Source organism: Arachis hypogaea, chromosome 2 (genome assembly GCF_003086295.3).
Source record: "Arachis hypogaea cultivar Tifrunner chromosome 2, arahy.Tifrunner.gnm2.J5K5, whole genome shotgun sequence".
NCBI lineage: Eukaryota > Viridiplantae > Streptophyta > Magnoliopsida > Fabales > Fabaceae > Arachis > Arachis hypogaea.
The window spans coordinates 28,493,976-28,517,146 of NC_092037.1; the positions used below are offsets into that span (position 1 = coordinate 28,493,976).

The 23,171-nt window shown below is 40.7% G+C and overlaps 1 non-coding gene across 1 annotated transcript; it reads right to left on the reverse strand.

Annotated features, from left to right (window-relative positions):
• Window positions 1-19,453: 19,453 nt before the first annotated feature.
• LOC112763277 (small nucleolar RNA R71) lies at window positions 19,454-19,561 on the reverse strand. Its single transcript, XR_003182850.1, has one exon. It is a non-coding gene; the product is annotated as a small nucleolar RNA R71 (small nucleolar RNA).
• Between the last annotated feature and the right edge of the window lie 3,610 nt (window positions 19,562-23,171).

Genomic DNA, 23,171 nt, shown 5'->3' on the forward strand with positions numbered 1-23,171 from the left:
TTCATTAATACTTGAGGTACAGCAGAGCTCCACACCCTTGATCTATGGTGTGCAGAAACTCCACCGTTGAAAATACATAAGCAAAGGAGGTTCAGGCATGGCCGAATGGCCAGCCCTCTCTAACGTGATCAATGATCCCCTAAGATGAAGAATAAAACAAAACTGAGATCAAAGATGTCTAATACAATAGATAAATGTCCTATATATACTAGACTAGCTACTAGGGTTTACATGAGTAAGTAATTGATGCATAAATCCACTTCCGGGGCCCACTTGGTGTATGCTTGGGCTGAGCTTGATCATTCCACGAGCTAAGGCATTTCTTGGCGTCAAACTCCAGGTTATGACGTGTTTTGGGCGTTCAACTCCAGATCATGACGTTTTTCTGGCGTTTAACTCCAGACAGCAGCGTGTACTTGGCGTTCAACGCCAAGTTACGTCGTCATTCTTCGAATAAAGTATGAACTATTATATATTGCTGGAAAGCCCTGGATGTCTACTTTCCAACGGCGTTGAGAGCGCGCCAATTGGAGTTCTGTAGCTCCAGAAAATCCATTTCGAGTGCAGGGAGGTCAGAATCCAACAGCATCAGCAGTCCTTTTGTCAGCCTTCTTCAGAGTTTTGCTCAAATCCCTCAATTTCAGTCAGAATTTACCTGAAATCACAGAAAAACACACAAACTCATAGTAAAGTCCAGAAATGTGAATTTAACATAAAAACCAATGAAAACATCCCTAAAAGTAGCTTGAACTTACTAAAAACTACCTAAAAACAATGCCAAAAAGCGTATAAATTATCCGCTCATCACAACACCAAACTTAAATTGTTGCTTGTCCCCAAGCAACTGAAAATCAAATAGGATAAAAGAAGAGAATATACTATAAAGTCCAAAATATCAATGAATATTAACTTAATTAGATGAGCGGGACTTGTAGCTTTTTGCTTCTGAACAGTTTTGGCATCTCACTTTTTCCTTTGTAGTTCAGAGTGATTGGCTTCTCTAGGAACTTAGAATTTCAGATAGTGTTATTGACTTTCCTAGTTAGGCATGTTGATTCTTGAACACAGCTACTTATGAGTCTTGGCTGTGGCCCTAAGCACTTTGTCTTCCAGTATTACCACCGGATACACAAATGCCACAGACACATGACTGGGTGAACCATTTCAGATTGTGACTCAGCTTTGCTAGAGTCCCCAGTTAGTGGTGTCCAGAGCTCTTAAGCACACTCTTTTGGATCACGACTTTAACCATTCAGCCTCAAGCTTTTCACTTGGACCTTCATGACACAAGCACATGGTTAGGGACAGCTTGATTTAGCCGCTTAGGCCTGGATTTTAATTTCCTTGGGCCCTCCTATCCATTGATGCTCAAAGCCTTGGATCCTTGCTACCCTTGCCTTTTGGTTTTAAGGGCTATTGGCTTTTTCTGCTTGCTTTTTCTTTCTATTTTTTTTCGCCATTTTTTTTTCGCACAAGCTTTTGCTTTTCACTGCTTTTTCTTGCTTCAAGAATCAATTCATGAATTTTTCAGTTCATCAATAACATTTCTCTTTGTTCATCATTCTTTCAAGAACCAACAATTTTAACACTCATAAACAACAATATCAAAAGACATATGCACTGTTCAATCATTCATTCAGAAAACAAAAAGTATTGTCACCACATCAATATAATTAAATTAAATTCAATAATAAATTCGAAATCTATGTACTTTTGTTCTTTTGAATTAAAACATTTTTCTTTTAAGAGAGGTGAAGGATTCATGGAATTATTCATAATCTTTAAGGCATGGTTACATACTAATGATCATGAAGTAAAGACACAAAACATAAATAAACATAGTATTAAAAACCGAAAACAGAAAGAAAATAGAGAACAAGGAATGAATCCACCTGAGTGAGGGTGGCGCCTTTTTGAAGGTCCAATGGTGCTTTTTGAGCTCCTCTATGTCTCTTCCTTGTTTCTGTTGAATGATTCATAATAATTTTGGTGTTTCTACCCTTAGTTGCTTCCAATATTTGTGTGGAGGACAACTTATCCCCTGAGGTATCTCAGGGATCTCTTGATTTGCAGCCACATGTTATGCCACTGAGCTATGACGGCTTATATTTTTCCATCTCCCAAGACTCAGAGGTGGAAGCTTTTGTCTTCCCTTTGAGGTTTCTCTGGCCTTAGGTGCCATTAATGGTAATGGAAAAGCAAAAAAGCTATGCTTTTACCACACCAAACTTAAAATATTGCTCGCCCTCGAGCAAGAAAAGAAAGAAGAGAAGAAGAAGAAGAAGATGGAGGTGAGTGAGGGGGATGGATTCGGCTATATGGGTGGGAGTGGGTGGGAAAGAGAAGTTGAATTGTAAAGGTAGGTGGGGTGTATGGGGAAGAGTGGATAGATGTAGGTGGTGAATCAAAAACAGAAGGGATGACCATGAATGAAAAGAGAGAGGGCGAGGTAGGTGGGGATCCTGTGAGGTCCACAGATCCTGAGGTGTCAAGAAATACCATTCCTGCACCAAATAGGCATGTAAAATGCCTTCATGCATCATTCTGGCGTTCAAACACCCATTGGTGCATGTTCTGGGCGTTAAACGCCCATGTGATGCTTGTTTCTGGCGTTGAACGCCAGTTTCAAGCTTGTTTCTGGCGTTCAGCGCCAGATTGTCCTCTGTGTGTGCATCCTGGCGTTAAACGCCAGGATGTAGCTTGTTTTGGGCGTTCAGCGCCAGGAAGATGCTCTGTTCTGGCGTTGAACGCCAGCCAGATGCATCTTCTGGGCGTTGAACGCCAGCCCGTGCGTCCTCTAGGGTGAAAAATTTTTTTCTTCTGTTTTTGACTCTGTTTTTAATTTTTTTGATTTTTTTCGTGACTCCTCATGATCATGTACCTAATTCAACACAAAAATAACACCAAGACAAAATAAAATAAAATTAGATAAATAAAATTGGGTTGCCTCCCAACAAGCGCTTCTTTAATGTCAATAGCTTGACAGTGGCTCTCATGGAGCCACAAGATGATCAGGTCAAGTTAGTGTGTTGTCTCCACACCAAACTTAGAGTTTGGATATGGAATTTGAACACCAAACTTAGAGTTTGGTTGTGGCCTCACAACACCAAACTTAGAGTTTGACTGTGTGGGCTCTTCTTGACCTCGAACTGAGAGAAGCTCTTCATGCTTACTCTCTTTTGTCACAGAGGGATGGCCATGTGCCTGAAATACAAGGTATTCCCCATTCAATTGAAGGACTAACTCTCCTCTGTTGACATCTATCACAGCTTCTGCTGTGGCTAGGAAAGGTCTTCTTAGGATGATGCATTCATCATCTTCCTTCCTAGTATCTAGGATTATGAAATCAGCAGGGATGTAAAGGCCTTCAACCTTTACTAGTACGTCCTCTACCATCCCATAAGCTTGTCTTACTGACTTGTCTGCCAATTGTAATGAGAATAAGGCAGGTTGTACCTCAATGATTCCCAGCTTCTCCATTACAGAGAGTGGCATAAGATTTATCCCTGACCCAAGATCACATAGAGCTTTTTCAAAGCTCATGGTGCCAATGGTGCAAGGTATTAAGAACTTGCCAGGATCTTGTTTCTTTTGAGGTAGAGTTTCCTGAATCCAAGTATCTAAATCACTAATGAGCAAGGGAGGTTCACTTTCCCAAGTCTCATTACCAAATAGCTTGGCATTCAGCTTCATGATAGCTCCTAGATATTGAGCAACTTGCTCTTCAGTCACATCTTCATCCTCTTCAGAGGATGAATATTCTTCAGAGCTCATGAATGGCAGAAGAAGATTTAGTGGAATCTCTATGGACTCTAATTGAGCCTCAAATTCCTTTGGATCCTTAAGAAGACTGGACCTCAAGCCTGTAGCTAGAGGATGGTTGGAGTTCATCCAAAGATCCATCATCCCTACAAGCAACCGATCTGAAGTTACTGTGGATCGGGCCATCATGATTCATAGCATCATGATTGGAGAGGAAGTGGAGGTTCATGAAGTCATCTCTAATGAACTCTACAAAATAGCTGACAAGCCTTCATACTTGGCACGGCTAGCCTTCCCCCACCTCATATGCCATCTATGTTATTCAGCCGGAGTTATCATAGATGGAGATGTCTCCATTGAAGAAGACAAGCCCATCACCAAGAAGAGGATGGAGCAAACAAGGGAAGTTCCTCACGGCCCCCATGGAGAACATGAGGAAGTTCATCAACAAATGCCTCATGGAATGCACTTTCCTCCTAACAACTATTGGGAGCAACTCAGTACCTCCTTAGAAGACTTGAGCCATAATGTGGAACAACTAAGGGTGGAACACCATGAACACGCCCTCACTCTCCAAGAAATAAGAGAAGATCAAAGAGCAATGAGGGAGGAGCAACAAATGCAAGGAAGGGACATAGAAGAGTTGAAGAACATCATTGGTCCTTCAAGAAGAAGACGCCACTAGAGGTGGATTCATTCCTTGTTCTTTATTTTCTTTCTGTTTTCGGTTTTTAAGTGTTATGTTTATCTATGTTTTTGTGTCTCTACTTCATGATCATTAGTGTGTAACCATGCCTTAAAGCTATGAATAAAATCCATTAGTCTTTCACCTCTCTTAAAAGAAAAATGTTTTAATTCAAAAGAACAAGAAGTACATAATTTTCGAAATTATTAGTGAATTTAATTTAATTATATTGATGTGGTGGCAATAATTTTTGTTTTCTGAATGAATGAATGAACAGTGCATATTTTTGATCTTGTTGTTTTTGAGTGTTAAAATTATTGGTTCTTGAAAGAATGATGAACAAAGAGAAATGTTATTGATGATCTGAAAAACATCATGAAATTGATTCTTGAAGCAAGAAAAAGCAGTGAAAAAAAAAAGTGGCGAAAATTTTAGCAAAGATCCAAGGCTTTGAGCATTAATGGATAGGAGGACCCAAGGAAATAAAATCCAGGCCTAAGCGTCTAAATCAAGCTGTCCCTAACCATGTGCTTGTGTCATGAAGGTCCAAGTGAAAAGCTTGAGACTGAATGGTTAAAGTCGTGATCCAAAGCTAAAGAGTGTGCTTAAGAGCTCTGGACACCACTAACTGGGGACTTTAGCAAAGCTGAGTCACAATCTGAAAAGGTTCACCCAGTTATGTGTCTGTGGCATTTGTGTATCCGGTGGTAATACTGGAAGACAAGGTGCTTAGGGCCACAGCCAAGACTCATAAAGTAGCTGTGTTCAAGAATCAACATACCTAACTAGGAGAGTCAATAACACTATCTGAAATTCTAAGTTCCTAGAGAAGCCAATCACTCTAAACTTCAAAGGAAAAAGTGAGATGCCAAAACTGTTCAGAAGCAAAAAGCTACAAGTCCCGCTCATCTAATTAAATTAATATTCATTGATATTTTGGACCTTATAGTATATTCTCTTCTTTTTATCCTCTTTGATTTTCAGTTGCTTGGGGACAAGCAACAATTTAAGTTTGGTGTTGTGATGAGGGGATAATTTATACGCTTTTTGGCATTGTTTTCATATAGTTTTTAGTAAGTTTAAGCTACTTTTAGGGATGTTTTTATTAGTTTTTATGTTAAATTCACATTTCTGGACTTTACTATGAGTTTGTGTGTTTTTCTGTGATTTCAGGTAAATTCTGACTGAAATTGAGGGATTTGAGCAAAACTCTGAAGAAGGCTGACAAAAGGACTGCTGATGCTGTTGGAATCTGACCTCCCTGCACTCGAAATGGATTTTCTGGAGCTACAGAACTCCAATTGGCGCGCTCTCAACGCCGTTGGAAAGTAGACATCCAGGGCTTTCCAGCAATATATAATAGTCCATACTTTATTCGAAGATTGACGACGTAACTTGGCGTTAAACGCCAAGATCACGCTGCTGTCTGGAGTTAAACGCCAGAAAAACGTCATGATCCGGAGTTGAACGCCCAAAACACGTCATAACCTGGAGTTTGACGCCAAGAAATGCCTTAGCTCGTGGAATGATCAAGCTCAGCCCAAGCATACACCATGTGGGCCCCGGAAGTGGATTTATGCATCAATTACTTACTCATGTAAACCCTAGTAGCTAGTCTAGTATATATAGGACATTTATCTATTGTATTAGACATCTTTGGTCTCAGTTTTGTTTTATTCTTCATCTTAGGAGATCATTGATCACGTTAGAGAGGCTGGCCATTCGGCCATGCCTGAACTCTTTGCTTATGTATTTTCAACGGTGGAGTTTCTGCACACCATAGATTAAGGGTGTGGAGCTCTGCTGTACCTCAAGTATTAATGAAGTTCTATGATCTTTTATTCAAATCTCTCTTATTCTTATTCCAATATATTCATTCGTACCCAAGAACATGATGAATGTGATGAGTCAGATTACCCTCATTATTATTCTCACTTATGAATGTGAGTGATTGACAACCACTCCCGTTCTACATGCAACAGAGCTTGAATGTATATCTCTTAGATTCTCCAACAGAATCTTCGTGGTATAAGCTAGATAGATGGCGGCATTTATGAGGATCCAGAAAGTCTCACCTTGTCTGTGGTATTCCGAGTAGGATCCTGGGAATCCGGAAAGTCCAACCTTGTCTGTGGTGTTCCGAGTAGGATTCCGGTAATGAATGACCGTGACGTGCTTCAAACTTTAACCTGCTGGGCGTTAGTGACAGACGCAAAAGAGGGATTCTATTCCAGTAGGAGCGGGAACCAACCGGTGATTAGCCGTACTGTGACAGAGTGAGTTAGCATAGTTTTCACTGCGAGGATGGGATGTAGCCATCAGCCATGGGTGATGCCTCCAGACTGGTTAGCTGTGCGAGTGACAGCCGCACAGGATATTTCCCCGTGAGGAATGAAAGTAGCCACAGTTGATGGTGAACCCCTATACAAAGCTTGCCATGGAAAGGAGTAAGAAGGACTGAGTAGAAGGAGTAGGAGAGCAGGCGTCCAAGAGCCCTACAGCATCTCCATCCGCTTATCTGAAATTCCCACCAATAAATCTGCATAAGTGTTCTATCCCTTTTATTATTTCTTCTTTTTATTATTAATTATTCGAAAACCCATAAACCATTTTTAATCTGCCTAACTGAGATTTGCAAGGTGACCATAGCTTGCTTCATACCAACAATCTCTGTGGATTCGACCCTTACTCACGTAAGGTTTATTACTTGGACGACCCAGTACACTTGCTGGTTAGTTGAACGGAGTTGTGTCCACTAGTGCCAATTTCTAAAATCCAATTACAAGAAAATAGGAATCACAATTTCGTCCACCACCTCCCAAACCTGAACTCAAACCACTACCACCATCCCTGACGTATGCATTTCTGGGAGAAGGTGACACTTTTCCAGTGATTAAAAGCTCTGCTTTAAATCCACAGGAAGAGGAAGCACTGATTCAAGTGCTAAGGACACATAAGACAGCTCTTGGGTGGTCCATAAGTGATCTTAAGGGCATTAGCCCAGCTAGATGCATGCACAAAATCCTGTTGGAGGATAATGCCAAACCAGTGGTCTAACCACAAAGGAGGCTAAATCCAGCCATGAAGGAGGTGGTGCAAAAAGAGGTCACTAAATTACTAGAGGCTGGGATTATTTATCCTATTTCTAATAGCCCTTGGGTGAGCCCTGTCCAAGTTGTCCCCAAAAAGGGAGGCATGACAGTGGTTCGTAATGAAAAGAATGAACTGGTTGCTACAAGAACAGTCACAGGGTGGCGTATGTGTATTGACTACAGAAGGCTCAATACAGCCACCAGAAAGGATCATTTTCCTTTACCATTCATAGACCAAATGCTAGAAAGACTAGCTGGTCATGATTATTACTGCTTTTTGGATGGCTATTCAGGTTACAACCAAATTGCAGTAGATCCTCAGGACCAAGAGAAAACAGCATTTACTTGCCCTTCTGGCGTGTTTGCCTACAGGAGGATGCCTTTTGGTCTGTGTAATGCTCCTGCAACCTTTCAGATATGCATGTTATCCATCTTCTCTGATATGGTGGAGAAATTCCTGGAAGTCTTCATGGATGACTTCTCAGTATATGGAGACTCATTCAGCTCCTGTCTTAACCACCTAGCACTTGTCCTGAAAAGGTGCCAAGAGACTAACCTGGTTTTAAACTGGGAGAAATGTCACTTTATGGTGACTGAAGGAATTGTCCTTTGGCACAAAATTTCAAGCAGGGGAATAGAGGTGGATAGGGCAAAGGTAGAGGTAATTGAAAAATTACCACCACCTGCCAATGTTAAGGCAATCAGAAGCTTTCTGGGGCATGCAGGATTCTACAGAAGGTTTATAAAGGATTTTTCGAAAATTGCAAAACCTTTAAGTAACCTGCTAGCTGCTGACACACCATTTGTGTTTGACACACAGTGTCTGCAGGCATTTGAGACCCTGAAAGCTAAGCTGGTCACAGCGCCAGTCATCTCTGCACCAGATTGGGCATTGCCATTTGAACTAATGTGTGATGCCAGTGACCATGCCATTGGTGCAGTGTTGGGACAGAGGCATAACAAGCTTCTGCACGTCATTTATTATGCCAGCCGTGTTCTAAATGACGCACAGAAGAATTACACAACCACAGAAAAAGAATTACTTGCAGTGGTCTATGCCATTGACAAGTTTAGATCCTATCTAGTAGGATCCAAGGTGGTTGTGTACACTGACCATGCTGCTCTTAAATACTTACTCACAAAGCAGGATTCAAAACCCAGGCTTATAAGATGGGTGTTGCTTCTGCAAGAGTTTGATATAGAAATAAGAGACAGAAAAGGAACAAAGAACCAAGTAGCTGATCATCTGTCCCGAATAGAACCAGTAGCTGGGGCGTCCCTCCCTTCTACTGAGATCTCAGAGACTTTCCCAGATGAGCAACTCGTTGCCATTCAGGAAGCTCCATGGTTTGCAGATATTGCAAATTATAAAGCTGTGAGGTTCATACCCCAGGAGTACAGCAGAGTGCAAAGAAAGAAATTAATTTCAGATGCCAAGTACTACCTCTGGGATGAACCATATCTCTTTAAGAGATGTGCAGACGGAATGATCCGCAGATGTGTACCCAGAGAAGAAGCACAAAGGATCCTATGGCACTGCCATGGATCACAGTATGGAGGACATTTTGGAAGTGAGCGCACAGCCACTAAAGTCCTCCAATGTGGCTTCTACTGGCCTACTCTCTATAAAGATGCCCGAGAGTTTGTGCGTAACTGTGACAGTTGCCACATAGCTGGTAACTTGCCTCACGGATATGCCATGCCTCAACAAGGGATATTAGAGATAGAATTATTTGATGTATGGGGAATTGACTTCATGGGTCCATTCCCACCATCATACTCAAACACTTACATTCTGGTGGCAGTGGACTATGTATCTAAGTGGGTAGAAGCAATTGCTACACCCACTAATGATACCAAGACCTTGCTGAAATTCCTCCAGAAACACATCTTCAGCAGATTTGGTGTTCCCAGAGTACTAATCAGTGATGGGGGCACTAATTTCTGCAATAGACAGCTATACTCTGCTATGGTTAGATATGGAATTAACCACAAAGTGGCAACTCCGTATCATCCACAGACAAATGGACAAGCTGAAGTCTCTAACAGAGAGCTAAAAAGAATCCTGGAACGGACTGTGATAGCCCGAAGAAAGGATTGGGCAAAGAGTTTGGATGATGCTTTGTGGGCATACAGAACAGCATTCAAGACTCCTATAGGAACCTCTCCATACCAGCTGGTGTACGGGAAGGCCTGTCATCTGCCCGTGGAATTGGAACATAAAGCCTACTGGGTAACCAGATTCCTAAACATGGATGCTCAGTTAGCTGGTGAAAAAAGATTGCTCCAGCTAAATGAGCTAGAGGAGTTCAGACTCAATGCCTTTGAAAATGCAAAAATTTATAAGGAAAAGGCAAAGAAGTGGCATGACAAGAAGTTGTCAACCAGAGTCTTTGAGCCAGGACAAAAAGTTCTGCTCTTCAACTCTAGGCTCAGATTGTTTCCAGGAAAACTTAAATCCCAGTGGAGGGGTCCGTATGTGATTACAGGAGTGTCACCATATGGATATGTTGAGCTTCAGGATATTGATTCTGATAAAAAATTCATTGTTAATGGACAGAGAATCAAGCATTATCTTGAAGGCAATTTCGAGCAGGAATGCTCAAAACTGAGACTTGAGTGATTCTCAGTAAAGGTCCAGTTAAAGACAGTAAAGAAGCGCTTGCTGGGAGGCAACCCAGTCATTAGCAGGTTATATATTTTGTTTGTACAAAGGCAAGTATCAAAAATGAAGGAATTCACAGAGTTACAGAAGGATTCAGCGCATAAAGCAGAGAAAAAGATCTTACTTGAAAAAAAAAACGCCAGTAAGGGGCATTTTGGGCGTTAAACGCCAGAATGGGCACCATTCTGGGCGTTTAACGCCAGTAAAGGTGCCATTTTGGGCGTTAAACACCAGAATGGGCACCATTCTGGGCGTTTAACACCAGGTATGCAGCATCCTGGGCGTTCAGCAAAACGCCCAGTGATAAAGGGAATTTTGGCGTTTAACGCCAGCCAGGGCACCTGGCTGTGCGTTAAACGCCCACAATGGGCAACAAATGGGCGTTAAACGCCAGAATGGGTGCCATTCTGGGCGTTTAACGCCAGAAAGGTGGGGGATCAAGATTTTGCTTTCAAATCAAATTTTTTTTCAAACTTTCCTTTTCTTACCCATCCTTTTCTACACAAACACATTTCAACCTTTCATCATTCACCTTCAAATCTTCAAAAATCAAAATCATTCTTCAAATCTTTCTCATATCAATCCCAAATCTTATTCAAAAACTCACCCTTCTCTCAAATTCTCTCCATATCTTCTCAAATCTCCCTTCAATTTTTTTCGAAATCTCCTTCCCCCACTTATAAAAACACGTTCGTCCCCTCATTCCCCCACACCATTCGAATTTGCTCTTCTCCTCTCTCTCTTCTTTCCTTTCTTTTGCTTGAGGACAAGCAAACCTCTAAGTTTGGTGTGCTGTTCCGTGATCACTAAGCCAAGATTCATCAAAATCATGGCTCCTAAGGGAAAACAAACCAATTTAAGAGGAAAGAAAGAGAATAATCCAAAGAATCTTTGGAATCAAGAGAAGTTCTTAACCAAAGAACATGAAGACCATTATCACAAAATAATGGGTCTGAGGTCAGTGATCCCGGAAGTTAAATTTGATATGAAAAAAGATGAATATCCGGGGATCCAAGAGCAAATTCAAAACAGAGGATGGGAAGTTCTAACCAATCCTGAGATAAAGGTTGGAAGAAATATGGTTCAGGAATTCTACTCAAATCTGTGGCTAACAAATAAGAAGAGAATGACTGGAACTGCTTACCATACCTACAGAACCATGGTCAGAGGGAAAGTTATGTACTTCCATCTGGACAAAATAAGAGAAATCTTCAAATTGCCTCAACTGCAAGATGATCCTGAATCCTTTAATAGGAGAATGGTGAGAGCAGATAAAGGGTTGGATCAAGTTCTAGAGGACATATGCCTCCCTGGGACTAAGTGGATAACCAATTCAAAGGGTGTCCCAAACCAACTCAAGAGGGGAGACCTCAAACCAATTGCAAGAGGTTGGCTAGACTTTATTGGGCGTTCCATACTGCCCACTAGCAACCGTTCTGAGGTCACTATCAAGAGAGCAGTAATGATTCATTGCATTATGCTTGGAAAAGAAGTGGAGTTTCATCATGTGATTGCTTGTGAGATCTACACAATTGCAAATAAGAATTCCACTGAAGCCAAATTGGCTTACCCAAGCTTGATTTCCTTGCTCTGTAAAGAGGCTGGGGTAAAGATGGGAGTAGATGAATTCATACCCATTGAACATCCAATCACCAAGAAGTCAATAGAAGGACAAATACAAGACAACTCTATCAAGAGGAGGGCGCAAAAATTCCTCCCTGAATTCCCTAAAATTGACTACTGGACCAGCCTAGAAGCATCTATCATCAAGTTACAAGAAACTATGGAGCAACTGAAGGAAGAACAGCAGAATCAGAACTGCATGCTCTGTAAATTGCTGAAGGAACAAGAGAAGCAGGGGCGTAAACTCCAAGAGTTGAAACGCCAAAAGCTATCCTCTCAAGTTGAGGGAGCATCCACTTCTCAAAATCAAGGTTGTTGAGTCCTAACTCTGTGAAAACCTCTATCATTAGGAGCCTATTTAATCTTTTTTCTTTTTTTATTTTCTATTTTCTAGTCTCATCTTATATCTATTTTTGAGTCTTGTTCTTAATTCATAATTAATAAAATTTAAAATTCATGTCTCAAAGCTATGAATGTCCTATGAATCCATCACCTCTCTTAAATGAAAAATGCTTTAATCACAAAAGAACAAAAAGTACAGGATTTCGAATTTATCTCTGAAACCAGTTGAATTAGTTTGATGTGGTGACAATAATTTTTGTTTTCCGAATGAATGATTGAACAGTGCATATGTCTTTTGAATTTGTTGTTTTGAGAATGTTAAAATTGTTGGCTCTTGAAAGAATGAGGGAAAAAGAGAACTGTTATTGAGGATCTGAAAAATCATCAAATTGATTCTTGAAGCAAGAAAAAGCAGTGAATTCAAAAAAAACTTGAAAAAATTAAAAAAAAAATTCGAATAAAAAAGAGAAAGAAAAGAAAGAGAAAAAGAAAGAAATAAAGTGTGATCCAAGGCAAAAAGAGTGTGCTTAAAAACCCTAGACACCTCTAATTGGGGACTCTAGCAAAGCTGGGTCACAATCTGAAAATGGTTCACCCAATTATGTGTCTGTGGCATGTATGTATCCGGTGGTAATACTGGAAGACAGAGTGCTTTGGGCCACAGCCAAGACTCATACACTAGCTATGTTCAAGAATCATTATACTTAACTAGGAGAATCAATAACACTATCTGAGTTCTGAGTTCCTATAGATGCCAATCATTCTGAACTTCAAAGGATAAAGTGAGATGCCAAAACTGTTCGGAAGCAAAAAGCTACTAGTCCCGCTCATCTAATTGGAGCTAAGTTTCCTTGATATTTTGGAGTCTATAGTATATTCTCTTCTTTTTATCCTATTTTGATTGTCAGTTGCTTGGGGACAAGCAAAAATTTAAGTTTGGTGTTGTGATGAGCGGATAATTTATACGCTTTTTGGCATTGTTTTTAGTATGTTTTTAGTATGATCTAGTTAGTTTTTAGTATATTTTTATTGGTTTTTAGTTAAAATTCACTTTTCTGGACTTTACTATGAGTTTGTGTGTTTTTCTGTGATTTCAGGTATTTTCTGGCTGAAATTGAGGGTCCTGAGCAAAAATCTGATTCAGAGACTGAAAAGGACTGCAGATGCTGTTGGATTCTGACCTCCCTGCACTTGAAGTAGATTTTCTGGAGCTACAGAAGCCCAGTTGGCGCGCTCTTAACGGCGTTGGAAAGTAGACATCCTGGGCTTTCCAGCAATGTATAATAGTCCATACGTTGCCCGAGCTTTGATGGCCCAAACCGGCGTGGAAAATCAGCCTCAGAAATTCCAGCGTTTAACGCTGGAACTGGCATAAAACTTGGAGTTAAAAGCCCAAACTGGCATGAAAGCTGGCGTTTAACTCCAGAAAGAGTCTCTACACGAAAATGCTTCAATGCTCAGCCCAAGCACACACCAAGTGGGCCCGGAAGTGGATTTTTATGTCATTTACTCATTTCTGTATACCCTAGGTTACTAGTTCACTATTAATAGGATCTTTTGACATTGTATCTGGACCTCATGACACTTTACACGTTTCTTTGTGTACTTTCCACAGCATGAGTCTCTAAACCCCATGGTTGGGGGTGAGGAGCGCTGCTGTGTCTTGATGGATTAATGCAATTACTACTGTTTCTTATTCAATTATGCTTGCTTCCATTCTAAGATATTACTTGTTCTTAAACCGGATGAATGTGATGATCCGTGACAATCATTATCATTCTCAACTATGAACGTGTGCCTGACAACCACCTCCGTTCTACCTTAGATTAAGTAGATATCTCTTGGATTCTTTAATCAAAATCTTTGTGGTATAAGCTAGAACTGATGGCGGCATTCAAGAGAATCCGGAAGGTCTAAACCTTGTTTGTGGTATTCTGAGTAGGATTCAAGGATTAAATGACTGTGACGAGCTTCAAACTCCTGAAGGCGGGGCGTTAGTGACAGACGCAAAAGAATCACTGGATTCTATTCCGGCCTGATTGAGAACCGATAGATGGATAGCCGTGCCGTGACAGGGTGCGTTGAACATTTCCACTGAGAGGATGGGAGGTAGCCACTGACAACGGTGAAACCCTTGCATACAGCTTGCCATGGAAGGAGCCTTGCGTGTTTGAAGAAGAAGACAGTAGGAAAGCAGAGATTCAGAAGATGGAGCATCTCCAAAACCTCAACCTATTCTCTATCACTGCAAAACAAGTACTTAGTTCATGTTTTTTTTACTTTTCACAATCAATCCTGATAATTTCTGATATCCTGACTAAGATTTACAAGATAACCATAGCTTGCTTCAAGCCAACAATCTCCGTGGGATCGACCCTTACTCACGTAAGGTATTACTTGGACGACCCAGTGCACTTGCTGGTTAGTTGTGCAGGGTTGCAAAAGTGTGATTGCAATTTCGTGCACCAGTTATGTAGGGCTAATCATCTGTCGGTTCTCGATCGTGTAGGAATAGGATTTACTATCCTTTTGCGTCTATCACAATGCCCTACAGTCACAAGTTTGAAGCTCGTCACAGTCATCCCATCATAGATCCTACTCAGAATACCACAGACAAGGTTTAGACTTTCCGGATCTCAAGAATGCTGCCAATAGATTCTAACTTATACTACAAAGACTCTGATCGCAAGGAATTGAAAGCTCTGTTGTCAGGAGAGGCAATCAAACGCATGGACCAGCAATCCAAGAGATACACATTCAAGCTTGTTTTCATGTAGAACGGAAGTGGTTGTCAATCACACGTTCATAAGTGAGAATGCTGATGAGTATCACATAATCATCACATTCATCATGTTCTTGTGTGCGAATGGATATCTTAGAATAAGAATAAGCATGAATTGAATAGAAGAACAATAGTACTTTACATTAATACTTGAGGAACAGCAGAGCTCCACACCTTAATCTATGGTGTGTAGAAACTCCATCGTTGAAAATACATAAGAACAAGGTCTAGGCATGGCCAAATGACTAGCCTCCCCAAATGACATATGAATTCGAAATAGGGAAAAAGACCACTAGTACAATAGTAAAAAGTTATATTTATAATGAAACTAGCTACTAGGGTTTACAGAAATAGGTAAATGATGTAGAAATCCACTTCTGGGCCCACTTGGTGTGTGCTTGGGCTGAGCATTGAAGCTTTCACGTGTAGAGGTCTTCCTTGGAGTTAAACACCATCTTTGATGCCATTTTGGGCGTTTAACTCCAACTTTTATGCCAGTTCTGGCGTTTTGACGCCAGAAAATGGTAGAAAGCTGGCGTTTTAACACCATTTTACGTCATCAATACTCGCGCAAAGTATGGACAATTATATATTGCTGGAAAGTCCTAGATGTCTACTTTCCAACGCAATTAAGAGTGCCCCATTTGAAGTTCTGTAGTTCCAGAAAATCCACTTCGAGTGCAAGGAGGTCAGAATCCAACAACATTTGCAGTCCTTTGTCAGCCTCTGAATCAGATTTTTGCTCAGGTCCCTTGATGAGCGGATAATTTGTACGCTTTTTGGCATTGTTTTTAGTATGTTTTTAGTATGATCTAGTTAGTTTTTAGTATATTTTTATTAGTTTTTAGTTAAAATTCACTTTTCTGGACTTTACTATGAGTTTGTGTGTTTTTCTGTGATTTCAGGTATTTTCTGGCTGAAATTGTGGGACCTGAGCAAAAATCTGATTCAAAGACTGAAAAGGACTGCAGATGCTGTTGGATTCTGACCTCCCTGCACTCGAAGTGGATTTTCTGGAGCTACAGAAGCCCAATTGACGCGCTCTCAACGGCGTTGGAAAGTAGACATCCTGGGCTTTCCAGCAATATGTGATAGTCCATACTTTGCCCAAGATTTGATGACCCAAACCGGCGTTCAAAGTCACCCTCAAGATTTCCAGCGTTAAACGCCGGAACTGGCACCAAAATGGGAGTTAAACGCCCAAACTGGCATAAAAGCTGGCGTTTAACTCCAAGGAGAGTCTCTACACAAAAATGCATCAATGCTCAGCCCAAGCACACACCAAGTGGGCCCGGAAGTGGATTTTTATGTCATTTACTCATCTCTGTAAACCCTAGGCTACTAGTTCTCTATAAGTAGGACCTTTTACTATTGTATTTTCATCTTTGGATCTTTGTATTATTTTAGATCCTTTGATCATCTTTGGACATTTAGTTCATAGATCATTGGGAGGCTGGCCTCACGGCCATGCCTAGACCTTGTTCTTATGTATTTTCAACGGTGGAGTTTCTACACACCATAGATTAAGGTGTGGAGCTCTGCTGTACCTCGAGTATTAATGCAATTACTATTGTTATTCTATTCAATTCCTCTTGTTCTTGTTCTAAGATATCACTTGTTCTTCAACTTGATGAATGTGATGATCCGTGACACTCATCATCATTCTCACCTATGAACGTGTGACTGACAACCACCTCCGTTCTACCTTCGATTGGGTGAATATCTCTTGGATTCCTGATACACGATGCATGGTTGATCGCCTGACAACTGAGTGCTCGCCTGACAACCGAGCCAGCCATTCCATGAGATCAGAGTCTTCGTGGTATAGGCTAGAACTGATGGCGGCATTCAAGAGAATCCGGAAGGTCTAACCTTGTCTGTGGTATTCTGAGTAGGATTCAATGACTGAATGACTGTGACGTGCTTCAAACTCCTGAGGGCGGGGCGTTAGTGACAGACGCAAAAGAATCACTGGATTCTATTCCGGCCTGATCCAGAACCGACAGATGGATAGCCGTGCCGTGACAGGGTGCGTTGAACATTTCCACTGAGAGGATGGGAGGTAGCCACTGACAACGGTGAAACCCTTGCTTAAGCTTGCCATGGAAAGGAGTAGGAAGGATTGGATGAAGACAGTAGGAAAGCAGAGAGACGGAAGGGACAAGCATCTTCATACGCTTATCTAAAATTCCTACCAATGAATTACATAAGTATCTCTATCTTTATCTTTATGTTTTATTCGTATATCACCATACCCATTTGAGTTTGCCTGACTGAGATTTACAAGGTGACCATAGCTTGCTTCATACCAACAATCTCTGTGGGATCGACCCTTACTCGCGTAAGGTTTATTACTTAGACGACCCAGTACACTTGCTGGTTAGTTGTGCGATGTTGTAGTGATCACAATTTCGTCCACCAAGTTTTTGGCGCCATTGCCGGGGATTGTTCGAGTATGGACAACTGACGGTTCATCTTGTTGCTTAGATTAGGTATTTTTCTTCAGAGTTCTTAAGAATGAATTCTAGTGTTTCAAGGTGATGTTCTTATCATCACCAAAGCTGATTGATTTTCATCAATTTAGCTCTTGAATGCAATGTCCTGCTGAAGCTTGTTCAGCCATGTCTAATTTCTTTAGACTGAAGCTTTAGACTAACATTGCATGATTCCTGGAATTCTCATTAAGAATTTTGATATTTTTTATTTTTTCTTTTCACTTAATTTTCGAAAAAAAATATAAAAAAAATTTAGAAAATCATAAAATCCAAAAATTTCTTGTTTGAGTCTAGTGTCTCATATTAAGTTTGGTGTCAATTGCATGTTTCTGTTTTTCTTGCATTCATGCATGTGTCTTAGTGATCATCAAGTTGTTCTTGATGATTTCTTACTCTGATCTTTGAATTCTCTTGACTTGAGTGTTTATGTGTCTCATATGCATTCTCATTAGTGTCAGTAGTATACAAACTGCTAAGTTTGGTGTCTTGCATGCATTATTATTTGATTTTAGTTGCATTTTGATTATTCCTCATTATTAAAAATTCAAAAATATTTTTAATTTGTGTCTTTTCAAGTCAATAATACAGAGAAATGAAGATTCAGAACATACAGCAGAGGAATTGCACAGAAAAAGCTGGGCGTTCAAAACACCCAGTGAAGAAGGACAGACTGGCGTTTAAACGCCATCCAGGGTACCTGGTTGGGCGTTTAACGCCCAAAAGGGTAGCATTTTGGGCGTTAAACGCCAGAATATGCACCATTCTGGGCGTTTAACGCCAGGATGGCACAAGAGGGAAGATTTTGTTTTCAATGCAAATTTTTTTCAAGGTTTCAAAATCTTTTCAAAATCAAATCTTTTTCAAATCAATCTTTTCAGTCAAATCTTTTTCAAAATCAATTTCTTTCTATTTTCAAAAATACTTGCTATCAATTAATGATTTGATTCAACATTTCAAGTATGTTGCCTTTTCTGTTGAGAAAGGTTTAATGTTTGAATCATATCTTTTCTTGATAGCCAAGTCATTAATTTTTAAAATCAAATCTTTTTAAATGTTTTTCAAATCATATCTTCTCAATCACATCTTTTTAAAACCAATCATATCTTCTTAACCACATCTTTTTCAAAATAGTTTTCAATCAAATCTTTTTGATTTCTAATTTCAAAATCTTTTTCAAAATTCACTTTACTTCTTTCTCAATCATGGTTTTCGAAAATCAATTAGTGTTTTTCAAAATGTTTTCAAAATCTTTTACTTAAATTTTCGAAAATTACTTCCCCTCTTCTCACATCCTTCTATTTATGGACTAATACTATTCCTTAATGCAAAATTCGAACTCCATCTTCTTTGATAAGTTCAAATTTTCTACTTCTGCCTTCTATTTTTCTTTTCCTCTGACACCTCAAGGAATCTCTATACTGTGACATAGAGGATTCCACACTTTCTTGTTCTCTTCTCTTTCTTATGAGCAGGAGCAAGGACAAAAGCATTCTTGTTGAGGCTGATCCTGAACCCGAAAGGACCTTGAAGCAAAAGCTAAGAGAAGCCAAGGCTCAACTCTCTGTAGAGGACCTAACAGAAATCTTCAAAGAAGAAGAACCCATGGCAGCCGAAAACAACAACAATGCCAACAATGCAAGGAAGGTGCTGGGTGACTTTACTGCACCTACTCCCGACTTCTATGGGAGAAGCATCTCTATCCCTGCCATTGGAGCAAACAACTTTGAGCTTAAGCCTCAATTAGTCTCTCTAATGCAACAGAATTGCAAGTTCCATGGACTTCCATTGGAAGATCCTCATCAGTTTTTAGCTGAATTCTTGCAAATCTGTGACACAGTCAAGACTAATGGGGTTGACCCTGAGGTCTACAGACTTATGCTATTCCCTTTTGCTGTAAGAGACAGAGCTAGGACATGGTTGGACTCTCAACCTAAAGAAAGCTTGGACTCTTGGGAAAAGCTAGTCAATGCCTTCTTGGCAAAGTTCTTTCCACCTCAAAAATTGAGTAAGCTTAGAGTGGAAGTCCAAACCTTCAGACAGAAGGAAGGAGAATCCCTCTATGAAGCTTGGGAAAGATACAAACAATTAATCAGAAAGTGTCCCTCTGATATGCTTTCTGAATGGAGCATCATAGGTATTTTCTATGATGGTCTTTCTGAACTGTCCAAGATGTCTTTGGATAGCTCTGCTGGAGGATCTCTTCATCTGAAGAAGACGCCTACAGAAGCTCAAGAGCTGATTGAAATGGTTGCAAATAACCAATTCATGCACACTTCTGAAAGGAATCCTGTGAACAAAGGGACCAATCAGAAGAAAGGAGTTCTTGAGATTGACACTCTGAATGCCATACTGGTTCAGAATAAAATATTGACTCAAAAGGTCAATATGATTTCTCAAAGTCTGTCTGGAATGCAAAATGCACCAAGCAGTACTAAAGAAGCTTCATCTGAAGAAGAAGCTTATGATCCTGAGAACCCTTCAACAGAAGAGGTGAATTACATGGGAGAATCCTATGGAAACACCTATAATCCTTCATGGAGAAATCATCCAAATTTCTCATGGAAGGATCAACAGAGACCTCAACAAGGTTTCAACAACAATAATGGTGGAAGAAACAGGTTTAGCAATAGCAAGCCTTTTCCATCATCTTCTCAGCAACAGACAGAGAATTCTAAGCAGAATACCTCTGACTTAGCAACCATGGTCTCTGATCTAATCAAAACCACTCAAAGTTTCATGACTGAAACAAGGTCCTCCATTAGAAATTTGGAGGCACAAGTGGGTCAGCTGAGCAAGAAAATTACTGAACTCCCTCCTAGTACTCTCCCAAGCAATACAGAAGAAAATCCAAAAGGAGAGTGCAAGGCCATCAACATGGCCGAATTTGGAGAGGAGGAAGAGGCAGTGAAAGCCACTGAGGAAGACCTCAATGGACGTCCACTGGCCTCCAATGAGTTCCCCAATGAGGAACCATGGGAATCTGAGGCTCAAAATGAGACCATAAAGATTCTATTGGACTTACTTCTGCCATTCATGAGCTCTGATGAGTATTCTTCCTCTGAAGAGGATGAGTATGTCACTGAAGAGCAAGTTGCTAAATACCTTGGAGCAATCATGAAGCTAAATGACAAGTTATTTGGAAATGAGACTTGGGAGGATGAACCCCCTTTGCTCACCAAAGAACTGGATGACTTGTCTAGGCAGAAATTACCTCAAAAGAGACAAGATCCTGGGAAGTTCTCAATACCTTGTACCATAGGCACCATGACCTTCAAGAAGGCCTTGTGTGACCTAGGGTCAAGGGTAAACCTCATGCCTCTCTCTGTAATGGAGAAGCTAGGGATCTTCGAGGTGCAAGCTGCAAAAATCTCACTAGAAATGGCAGACAACTCAAGAAAACAGGCTTATGGACTTGTAGAGGATGTTCTGGTAAAAGTTGAAGACCATTACATCCATGCTGATTTCATAGTCCTAGAGATTGGGAAGTGCATGGATGAATCCATCATCCTTGGCAGACCCTTCCTAGCCACAGCAAAGGCTGTGATTGATATTGACAGAGGAGAATTGATCATTCAAGTGAATGAAGAATCCTTTGTGTTTGAGGCTCAAGGATATCCCTCTGTCACCACGGAGAGGAAGCATGAAGAGCTTCTCTCAAAACAGAGCCAAACAGAGCACCCACATTCAAACTCTAAGTTTGGTGTTGGGAGGCAACAACCAACTTCTAAGTTTGGTGTTGAACCCCCACATTCAAACTCTAAGTTTGGTGTAGGGAGGTTCCAACATTGCTCTGAATATCTGTGAGGCTCCATGAGAGCCCTCTGTCAAGCTACTGACATTAAAGAAGCGCTTGTTGGGAGGCAACCCAATGTTATATTTTATTTATTTTCTTTTGTTATTTTATGTTTTCTGTAGGTTGATGATCATGAGAAGTCACAAAATCAATTGAAAAAGCAAAAACAGAATGAAAAATAGTAAGAAAAACAGCACACCCTGGAGGAAGATCCTGCTGGCGTTTAAACGCCAGTAAGGTTAGCAGATGGGCGTTTAACGCCCAGTCTGGCACCATTCTGGGCGTTTAACGCCAGAAAGGGGCACCAGACTGGCGTTAAACGCCAGTAAAGGGCAAGAACTTGGCGTTAAACGCCAGAAATGGGCACCAGCCCGGCGTTTAACGCCAAATTTGGCATAAAGAGCAAATTTGCTCGCCACTTGGTGCAGGGATGACTTTTCCTTGACACCTCAGGATCTGTGGACCCCACAGGATCCCCACCTACCCCACCACTCTCTCTCTTCTTCACCCATTCACCAATCACCTCAACACCTCTTCCCCAAAAACCCTTCACCTATCAAATCCCATCTTTCTCTTCACCACTCACATCCATCCTTCATAAAACCCCACCTACCTCACCATTCAAATTCAAACCACTTTCCCTCCCAAACCCACCCATACATGATCGAACCATAACCCTCCCCCCACTTCTATATAAACCCTTCTTCACTCCTTCATTTTCCCACAACATAAACACTACTTCTTCCCCCTTTGGCCGAACCACAAGGCCCTCTCCATCTCCTCTATTTCTTCTTCTTCTACTCTCTTCTTTCTTCTTTTGCTCGAGGACGAGCAAACCTTTTAAGTTTGGTGTGGTAAAAGCATTGCTTTTTGTTTTTCCATAACCATTTATGGCATCCAAGGCCAGAGAAACCTCTAGAAAGAGGAAAGGGAAGGCAAAAGCTTCCACCTCCGAGTCATGGGAGATGGAGAGATTCATCTCAAGGGTGCATCAAGACCACTTCTATGAAGTTGTGGCCTTGAAGAAGGTGATCCCCGAGGTCCCTTTCAAACTCAAAAAAGGTCAACTTTGATCAAAGGTTGGACCAAGTCCTCATAAACATTTGTGAAGAGGGCGCTCAATGGAAGAGAAACTCAAGAAGGAAGCCGGTTCAACTGAAAAGGCATGACCTCAAGCCCATCACTAAGAAAAGGATGGAGCAAGCAGGAGGAAATTCCTCCTCATAAAATCCCTGAGAGGCCTCAAGGGATGCACTTTCCTCCACAAAACCATTGGGAGCAATTCAACACCTCCCTAGGAGAATTGAGTCCAACATGGGACAACTAAGGGTGGAGCACCAAGAACATTCCATCCTCCTCCATGAGATAAGAGGAGATCAAAGAACCATGAGAGAGAAACAACAAAGACAAGGAAGATACATTGAGGAGCTCAAGAACTCCATAGGACCTTCAAGAGGAAGAACAAGCCGCCATCACTAAGGTGGACCCGTTCTTTAATTCCCTTGTTCTTTATTTTTCTGTTTTTCGAATTTTAGTGCTTATGTTTGTCTGTGTTTGTGTCTTGTGATCATTAGTGTCTTAGTGTCTATGCCTTGAAGTTATGAATGTCCTATGAATCCATCACCTCTCTTGAATGAAAAATGTTCTTAATTGAAAAAGAGAAGAATTGCATGAATTTTGAATTTTATAACAGTTTAATTATTTTGATGTGGTGGCAATACTTTTGTTTTCTGAATGTATGCTTAAACAGTGCATATGTCTTTTGAATTTGTGGTTCATGAATGTTGGCTCTTGAAAGAATGATGAAAAAGGAGACATGTTACTGAGGATCTGAAAAATCATAAAAATGATTCTTGAAGCAAGAAAAAAGCAGTGAATACAAAAAAAATTCGAAAAAAAGAGAAAAGAGAAAAGAAAGAGAAAAAGAAAGAA